This window comes from Engystomops pustulosus, chromosome 11, assembly GCF_040894005.1.
Source record: "Engystomops pustulosus chromosome 11, aEngPut4.maternal, whole genome shotgun sequence".
In the NCBI taxonomy this organism is placed as follows: domain Eukaryota; kingdom Metazoa; phylum Chordata; class Amphibia; order Anura; family Leptodactylidae; genus Engystomops; species Engystomops pustulosus.
Window position 1 is genome coordinate 60,237,719 of NC_092421.1, and position 10,130 is coordinate 60,247,848.

Consider the following 10,130-nt stretch of genomic DNA (forward strand, 5'->3'; position numbering starts at 1 on the left):
GCCATATTAAATGACCACCATATTGTTGTCTATGATCTGCAAAGGGGAAAATATGACCGGCTCTAAAATGTTTTCAATGGACCACGAAACCATGAAACTTTCATGTGAAAAAGCACATAGAAATGAATGGTTCAGTATGTTATGATGTGTGAATAAGCCCTAAACTGTCTGAAAATCAAAATGTTACCAAACCCTATTGTGTCAATTTTTCATTGATTAATTTTTGATGATTAATTAAAGGGGTTGTCAACTTAATGCACATTCCAGAAAATAATTGATAATGTTTGTGTTTCGAAAAGTTATAAAATTTTTCAATATATGTACTGTAACATTTCCTCACTGTTTTCTAGATCTCTGCTTGCTGTCTTTCTATAGGAAGTTTAATTGTTTACTTCCTGTAATTCAAACAGTGTAATCAAAGTTGTTAGAAACTAACAAGCCATGCGCCTATGTGACTGCTGTTTATCTATAGGAAGTAAACAATGAAACTTCCTTTAGAAAGACAGCAAGCAGAGATCTAGAAAACTGTGAGGCAATGATACAGAAAGTATATTCTAAAATGTAATAATTTAGCATTGCACAAACTAATGATATCATATTACACAAACAAGTTATATTAATTATTTGCTGTAATGTGTTTAAAGTGGACAACCCCTTTAAGCTATTGGGTAATTTTAATGAAATATGTGCTTGATGAAGGAATATAAACTAAATATGTTGTATGCAAACAAGCAAGTTTACTATATTGCTGCAAATGTTTTCACCTACAATTCCCCCAGATAAAAAATTATAATAGTAATAGTAATATTATAATAGTAATAAACATTAAAGGGTTCGTGCTCTTTCAGCAAATAATTGTTATTGTTTGTATGATGTACAGTTTTCCAGAATACTTTCTGTATCAAATTCCTCACAGTTTTCTAGATCTCTGCTTGCTGTCCTGCTATAGAAACCTTCAATGTTTACTTCCAGTGGATATTGGTGCACGGCTCATTATATCACATGGAGTAATCAGAGCTGTATGATATAACGAGCCGTGCACCTGTGTGACATCACAAGACCAGGGATATAACAAGCCATGCACCTGTGTGACATCACATGACCAGGGATATAAAGAGCCGTGCACCTGTGTGACATCACATGACCAGGGATATAACGAAATTTAAACCTGTGTGACATCACATGACCAGGGATATAATGAGCCATGAACCTGTTTGATATCACATGATCAGGGATATACTGAGCTGTGCTACTGTGTGAAATCACATGACCAGGTATTTTACGAGCCGTGCACCTGTGTGACATCACATGACCAGGAATTTAACAAGCAGTGCACCTGTGTGACATCACATGACCAGGAATGTAACGATCCACGATCCTGTGTGACATCTCAAGATCAGGAATAAAATGAGCTGTGCAACTGTATGAAATCACATGACCAGGGATTTTACGAGCCGTGCACCTGTGTGACATCACATGTCACACGTCCAAGCTGTGCACCTGTGTGACCATAGACCAGTTTTTAATCGACAGGGAGTAAACAATGAAGCTTCCTTCAGACCGACATCAAGCAGAGATCTAGAAAAATGTGAATAATTAGAACATAACGTATTTTGGAAAATTATATAACTTTTTGTTACACAAACAACAACATTTCCTTGCTGAAATGGGAACAAACATTTAAAATAATATTGAAAAACTCTTAGAATTGTATCTTTGTATAGTCAATACTGTATAGAATACGTGAAGTTTCATTTTGGCTTGAGACCCCCTCATTTTTAATTCCTTCTCTCTAGGTCTATAAGCTCCTATTGATGGTCATTAGCATATTATTTAAAGGGGCATTCTCATTCCGCAAAATTATTGTTATTGTTTGCATGATGAAAAATTAAACATTTTTCCAATGTACTTTATGTATCAATTCCTCGTAGTTTTCTAGATCTCTGCTTGCTGTTCTTCTATAGAAAGCTTCTATGTTTACTTCCAGTGGACAGAAATCTGACCATGGTCACACAGGTGCACAGCTCGTTATTATAATAGAGAGTAATCAGAGCTGTGTGATATAACAAGCCGTGCACCTGTGTGACCATGGTCAGATTTAAACATAGAAGATTCCTATAGAAAGACAGCAAGCAGAGATCTAGAAAACCACAAGGAATTGATACAGAAAGTATATTGGAAAATTGTATAACTTTGCATTATACAAACAATAACATGTTTTTGCTGAAATGGGAATATCCCTTTAAAAGAAAATGTCTTTTATGCTGCATCTTTATGAGCGGTCTTAGTCCTTTTTAACACTGGAACCTTTAGTTAATAATTAAAAATAATTAGAATGTTTAATTTATTTATTTTTAATATTAAAAACATGCAGTTGGTTTGCCATTTTTCCAAGTCGGCAAAAAACAAAAAACAAAATCAAACCCAAAAAGACAAACACTTCACAAATCATAATGCTATATGTTATATATTTCACTATAGAATTTGATACATGGTCGCAGATTCCTTACCTCTCTGCTAAAAATGGTGCAAAATGTTGTGCGTGATTCCAGCCTAATTGGCTCTTCTAATACTCTGTGCGCAATTATTGCAAATATTACAGATGGACAAAAAGTCTCAGTATTAATAAATCTTTATTTCTATAGCGCCATCATATTGCGAAGCGCTGTACAAACCATGGGTTACATATACGAACCAAATAAGTCAATAAAATCGAAAAAATAGGATTGAAGGTCCTGGAGCTTACAATCTATGAGGACGTCTGCATATTTGTACATGTCGTTTTCAGGTAGAAATGTTAGCGCTTTTTAATTTTTCTTTTTGAACTATAAGTGCTAAGAAAGAGCATTGCACATTTTTCCGAATATGTGCCAACATTGGCGCAGTAAAACTTAATTGAGGAATTATATTGCGGGTTCTTTTCTAAATACGTGGCAAAATTTGTGGAATAAAAATCTATTGAGAAGAAACATTGCACTTTTTTTCCTTTCCCGCAGCTTAAATTTGAGGCGTGGAATAAGCGCCAACATCAGCGAAATAAAACTTAAATAAGTCTAAGATTTCCAGAAAGATTCTGAGGTAGAAATTTTGGCGCAGTAACTTTTCCATTTGGACAACTTTTGCTAAGAAAGAACCTTGCATTATTTTTTTGCCCAGAAGCGTAAATTTGAGGTACGGAAGTGACAAAATCAGCGCAATAAAACCTAATTGAGTTAATGATCTAATTGGATGATTCTGAGGTAAAAAATTTGGCGCATCAACTTTTCTTTTTGGACGATTTATGCTAAGAAAGAACCTTGCATTATTTTTTTGCCCGGAAGCATAAATTGGAGGTGCGGAAGTAACAAAATCAGCGCAATAAAACATCATTGAGTTAATGATCTAATTGGATGATTCTGAGGTAAAAAATTTGCCGCATCAACTTTTCTTTTTGGACGATTTATGCTGAGAAAGAAACTTGTTTTATTTTTTGCCCAAAATTGAGGTGCGGAAGTGACAAAATCAGCGCAATAAAACATAATAGAGTTAATGATCTAGTTTGATGATACTGAGGCAGAAATTTTGCTGCAAACTTTTTTCTTTTGGGCAATTTGTGCTAAGACAGAAATTGCGCTTTTTTTTTCTCCCTGGAAGCTTAAAGTAAGGCGTGGAATCGTCAAACAGACATTATTTGATTAAGCTTTCAAAGTCATCAATAAGTTTTGTCCAGTCTCGTCTACATATGTAGTCTATGGTACATGAAGCGTTACAGAATATGTCGGTGCTATATAAATAACGCTTCTCATCATTTACGTAGCAAGACATCGCATTATCAACATTTTCATTTTGTACATATTCTCTTCCCAATTATAATGATCAAAAACGATTTATTCCTTTTCGCCCTTCTCGGAAACGACTAATTTACAATTTACAACTTTATTTTGCTCTTTTAATGAACTAATTTGCGGCAACGTCCAGGATTATCAGACTTCCGTTGACACAATGTTAAAACAAAAAAAACAAAAACAAAAAAAAGCAATCTATTTATTCTTAAATGTGTGATATTTCACCTAAAAGCATAAAAGTCAATGCAAACAGGAAGGGAGTAGAAGTTGTATTGCAGCTCTATGGCTTATGATTCTTTGAGTTTTTCTACTATTCTTTATTCATTTCTTTAGTGTGTTTGTGTGTGTGTACATTTTGCATGGCCAGCTTGTTCATTGCTTCATAAGAACAGGGGGTTTACAGTAGGATTTTTTTTCCACAGGATGTTTTGCATTGACAAAAAGTAGCTCCTGAGGAGAAATAGTGCCAGTGATGTGCACTGTGGTATATGGCATGAGGATTCAGGCAAAGCCGATGGAAATGACACCATGGCTGTAGGAAGCAGTCAAGCTCCTGCAGCAGGGAGAGAAATGAATCCCTGTGTGTGGCGTTCTAGACATGAGATGGAGGATCAGACACAGAACACATTGGTTCTATGCAACAATGATTCTAGGGGAGAGGGGGCCGCGTCACAGACACAAGGTGGAGCGCGGATCACTCCGCCGTCTCTGCTTGGGAGTCCATTTTAGGTCTACCGAAACCAGGACAATCCCCGGATGTAACTGTCATGGCCGCCAACGGTGACTCGGGCAGCATATGAAGGGGGGAAAAAGCAAGGTAATTTCAATTTGAGCCCGGGCGCGGGCACCGGAGGCGACGATTCCGACGGGAGAGGGCGGGTTTCGCCTCTGTGGGTGAGGTGGAAAGTTCGGTTGACTTTGTAACAGTGGACGTGGGCGGAGGGGGGAATGGCGGGCGCGGAGGGGGAAGCGGTGAAATAGTGCCTGGTAAAGTTAGCGAAAGTTGGGAAACTTAGCGGCGGGGGGTGACGGGGAGGGAAGGGGGGACCCGAGCGCTGCCCGCATGGCTGACGCCCCATGAAATGGCCGCACTCTTTTATGTGTGATCCGGCGCATGAGGGGGTGGCGGTGTCCCTCCGCCGTGCTGGCTGCTGCTCCCCACTGTTCTCCTCTTACACTTCCCTTCTCTAATCCTCCTCTGCTGCTGCTGCTGAACCCAATCTCTTGTCAATACCTTGCACTGCACCATTGACTGCTCTGTTGCTTCTCACCCCACATGTGTCCCTCATAGTGTCCTCCATGCATTACACAATGTATGTGCCCCCTCCTTCCCTTCCTCTGCTGCTTTCATTTGACTTTTGCAATATTAACCATAAAAAAAATCAAATTTTTTAAATGCATGGCTTTTTTTTAGTGCAAGCTTTCAGGTTGTGTCATTATTTATATATAGGACCTCCCCATTGCAAAACTTGGGTTTAGGGGTGCCTTTATTTGAACCCCTTAAATTATTTAATGCATGTACAATTTTTGCTCTGTGGTAAAAATTTTAAAAATGGCTGCCGGTGGGCAGCCATTTTGGTGGTGTTGCACCAAGTCGGGCACTAAAGTTAAAATACTGGGTTCCTCTTTTATGGTGAAATTTGGGGGACCCACACCCTCCCTCATATTATGGATACTAATTTGGGTTGGGGAGGGGTAGTGATGCCTAAAAAACACAGCACTTGGGAAATAAGGTAAATGTTGTCTTCTAAAGGGAGAAAGTGTTCACCCCATTCTGTCTAGAGGTGACCCCCCCCCCCCCTCCAATTAAATATTTTATGCACTTTATGTCGGGGAAAGTAAATGATAGGTTTTATTCCATTGGTTACGTGTCGTACTCAAAGTGTTTGGGGTTTACCGTTGAGTTCCTATTCCTAAAATAGAAAATTGGGGTGTTTGAAAAAGAAGGGGGGGGGGGGCTCGTAGTATTCAACTTCCCCTTCATAATAGCTACGATAGGGTGACGTCAACCAAAATTCAAGAAAAAATCAACTATTTTCTTGCGAACTAGAAAACATGACTCTATTTTTTTTTTTTTTCTCGAAACTGCATTATATATTTTTGGTAAATGAGAGGCACCACCATCATTCATCAACTCTATGCAGAATTGAAACAGGTGGTTATTTTTTTAGGGAGAGCATAAAATTGGGCACCCTTTAAATCAAACCTACTATCAGGTATCTACCTATTCAGATAGGTCCAATGCGAGGTTCTTCCCAACATCCTAAGCCCCCAAACTATCTTTCGCTAATCCTTTTATCCTAACCTGATTAAGACTTTATCTTACTAATATGCATATTTTTGGTGGAGGCTACTGGGGCGTAAAGTAGTCTTTGCTCCCGGCCCCTGGAGAGGCTACTCCACTCCCTGGTAGCATCTACCGAAAATATGTAAGCTAAAGTCTAGATCAGGTTAGGCTATACAAAAGGATTAGAGAAAGATAGTTTAGGGCTTAAGACGTTAGGAGGAACCTACCATTGGATCTACTTTAATAGGTAGATTTCTGATGGTAGGTTTCCTTAAATGTCTTCGGCCAACATTGGGTTAGAGGAAATTCTATCAGGGTGCTTTTATATGATGCGTTGCGTCGCATTTTCTGTTGCGTTTTTGATGCATTCCAAAGGCTTCAGCCTTGATCATATGCTAAGGTTACATGTAGCCATGAAGCCTTTAGAAGGCGTCAAAAACGCAACAAAAAAAATGCAACGCATGGTGTGAATGCACCCTCAAAGATAGGTCCCCCCCCCCTTTTTTTTTTTTTTTTAATAGCTGAAGATAACAAAGGGTTGGTTAAAATCCCAAACTGGACCTGTGTAAATTGAATATTTTAGTAAAAATCATAACAGGATCAACATTTGCTGTGTTTTTTTTTTTTTTTATTCCACATCTCAATACATCGAGGGCTCCCTTGTGTTAGTGTGATAGTTGTGTATTACGTTCACGACCATGCAATTTCCATGTGCGGAGGCAACGTCTCCTAGTTTGCAGCTTTTGCTTTGCTAAATTAACCTGTTAGTTGCGTGATGGCAGTAGTGGGCTGAAAACTCCCTATACTTACACCAAATGGTCTCTGAGCTGCTAATGTAATCATAAATGTGATGGGCGTTGGAGTGGGAGTAGATAGAAACGTTGCTTCAGAATTTGACGCTATCATTTTATTTAATGGACAGCTTGTTTTGCATTTACTTTCATGGGAGTTCAGTAAAGTTTAGGAATTTTAAGTTATTAGTCTAAGATTTCCATGTCTCAAAAACTAGGGAAATATTGTTAATTTAAGGGGTTAATTAAGTTAAAGTTGTAACTCGAGGCAGATTAAGAGAAAGGTAACAGTCTAAAGTGGCCCCCACTGAGATTCAAAGATCAGAAAATTAGTTTTCGGTGACCAGTTTAGACCTACTACTTCACGGAAATGATAATTAAAATGATGTAATTTCTCTAAGTCAATGGTTTGCATAGTAGCCTACATTAGATGGCAGCGCAGACCCTGAACATGCAGGGCGTGACAATTTACAGTTATTGGTATCACGTTCGTAAATTAGGTTCCATGTCAATTATCACAGATTATACGTAATTTCATTAGCATAATTTTATCATTGTACTGATACAATGTTCCTTCATGAAATGTAAAAAAAAAATGCTAATCTGGAGTATGAATTTAAAAAAAGTGAATGATTACAATTTTTTTAAGATTTGCTAATGGTTATCATTCTAATGGTGATTTCTATAGGCAACATAGTTACAATTGAAGACATTTAGTATTGTGTTGGGGCGAGAGGTATTCTTTACAGATCTCCTCTTACAAAATCTAAAAAGTATAGTAAAACTATAGTAGTTCAATGATTAAGAATTTACCAGTGTAACGAGTGGCTTGTATAATTGGCTAATAAACATCCATTTTCTAACCTTTGACGAGGTGTGCCTATAAGTTAGGTGAGAAAAACCTTGAGTTTGTGAGTTTATGTAGTTGTTAATAAAGTTTGGAAAATGTGTACAATTTTCTCCCTACAATTAAAAAAAAAAAAATTCTTGTGTACATTAAATTTTTAATAAAAATAAGCCACATGCGTTTTGTGACTTTGGTTCTTACAGTAACAATGACTTGGTGACGTCATGTTGTAGAGTTGGTATATTGTACTATACTTGCATCCGCTATTACATGACTCTTGTCTTGAGGGCGGTGGTGACGGGAGTCAGTTTTGGGTGGAGCTGATGTGTACGCCGTTTATTTTGAAGCCTATTACAGCTTTACAATAGTTATTATATACTGTGTGTTGTATTGTTAATTTATTAAAGGCGTAGATTGTTGCGCGTTGCTTTTCAGAGGGATTCAGGAAGCGTAAGAAATGATTGTGTAAAAGTGATAATCATTACGCATTCTTTTAGGTATTGTTTTATTTTAGTGTTGGCTTTAGGACATAAAGATATGAAGCATATATCAGATTAGCCAGTGTGTTACTGGGTTAGGGTTCACTTTTGCTGGGGAATAAACTTCTTTTAACTGCTTAAAAACAAAAATTAGCATTTTTTTTTTTGTTGATGTTGGTTTTTATTTTCTAATATGTATCTGTTTCTTTCCATTCTGTGACAAATGTTTTGAGTTTTTATTTAACTTTTTTTTCCCCCTATATATTAAATTAATTTACGTTGTTTAAATAAAACTAGTTTCAGCTAGTGGGCTGCATCTGTAATATTTCTATCTTAAAGTGGCTATTTTTAAAAAGGCTTTTATGGCCTAAGCTCTAAATTATCAACGCAAGCTTTTGATGTCAACCAGTAAATGAAATAGCAAACGTGGAGGGGTAAGGGACGGGACATCCTCCTTTTTAAATATTCTTCACGTGTTAAATGCCATCTTGCAACAGGTTTTGAAATGTAAAATTTTTAGCATCTTGTGAGTTATTTTTACTAGGAACATGCCTTTTTCTTCTCTCTAGCTAGTTCTATAGTCTCTGTGCAGGAATCGTGAATGTGAAGTGTGTTTAAATTTCAAACGTGGTTTAAAGAAAAATAATCACATGTAAAAGAAAACAGGATTTTACGTTCATCTTACATTATATATAGATATATACTTATTATTATTATGTTATTTTGTGCCCTCCAATTTTTGTTTTAAATTATTCATTCTTTGACCTTTTCCCATATAACCTTAATTATAAGTATGTGAATACATTTCAGTATTACATTTTATGTATAAAAATCATCTGTTTATAAAAAAAAAAATAATAATAATACCTATGTCGGATTCTGGAGAAATATGTGTAAATATTATATCCTGCCGCTAGTTGTAAATTAAATTTCTTCCCAAGAGTTAATGTATAAAAATGTATTTTCACTAAAGAAGACTTCAGACTCCGACTCTCTATTTTTACAGTCTCCAATTCGATCATAAACGCCTTGTGTTTAATAATTAGCAGTAACTTATAAAGTAGTAAAATGATTAAGGTATAACACGTATTTGTGATTCCAATTTCTAAACTTTCCTTAATTACAATAAAAAGTAAATAGATGCTTAACTATGGATGTAATATAATAATAATATACATATCTGATATTTGTTTTAATTGGTATTCTGACTCCACCCAGTGTTAACTCTTTACTGCACGACTCTCTTCAGACTTCCCTATTTCTTTATACTGCGTTGTAAAAAATGTTTTAGAAATATATCAGCTTTATGACCCATCTAGCACATTGAAATATATATTTATAAAGCTTAATATTAAAGAATGTTGTTTACTTTTCAAGTACTGTCAAATGTATTTTAAAAATGTCTTTTTTATTCAATTTAGGTTCTCCATACTTGCTCAGAAGTATTTCTGAGGATTTATGAAGAGCATGACTTTTTCTTAGGTAAGTTTTAATTTAAAAATGCATATATTTTGCATATATTTACTGGTTTTCTACATGTTGAGTATATATAATTTACAATACAGGCAGTCCCTGACTTGGTAACACCCAACTTAAAGACGACCCCTACTTATAGACGGACTTCTCTGCCCTCTGTTGAAGCTCTCTTGATCCTTTACTTAGTCCCCGGCTGCAATGATCAGCTGTAAGGTGTCTGCAATGACATTTTATTGATAATCCTTTTTCCCATGACCGCACAGAATTTGGTCTGGAGCTATAATTATAAAATATATATACATGTACCAAATTACTTACAAATTCAACTTAAGAACAAACCTAAAAAAACTATCTTGTGCGTAACTGGGGACTGCCTGTGTATCATTTTTTAAAATGTATTATGTTTTAAAATATAATTGTATTGCG

The 10,130-nt window shown here is 36.2% G+C and overlaps 1 protein-coding gene across 5 annotated transcripts in view; it reads left to right on the top strand.

Moving 5' to 3' along the window:
- The first annotated feature begins 4,510 nt into the window (after positions 1-4,510).
- Positions 4,511-10,130, top strand: part of ZNF518A (zinc finger protein 518A) — a 157,398-nt gene continuing 151,778 nt past the window's right edge. Inside the window, exons 1-2 of one of the 5 annotated variants that reach the window (XM_072130013.1) lie at positions 4,511-4,641; positions 9,650-9,710. The gene's annotated coding sequence lies outside the window, so the exon portion shown is untranslated. The remainder of the gene's footprint in view (positions 4,642-9,649; positions 9,711-10,130) is intronic. The other 4 variants (XR_011850669.1, XR_011850666.1, XR_011850668.1 and 1 more) reach the window with 4 other exon arrangements.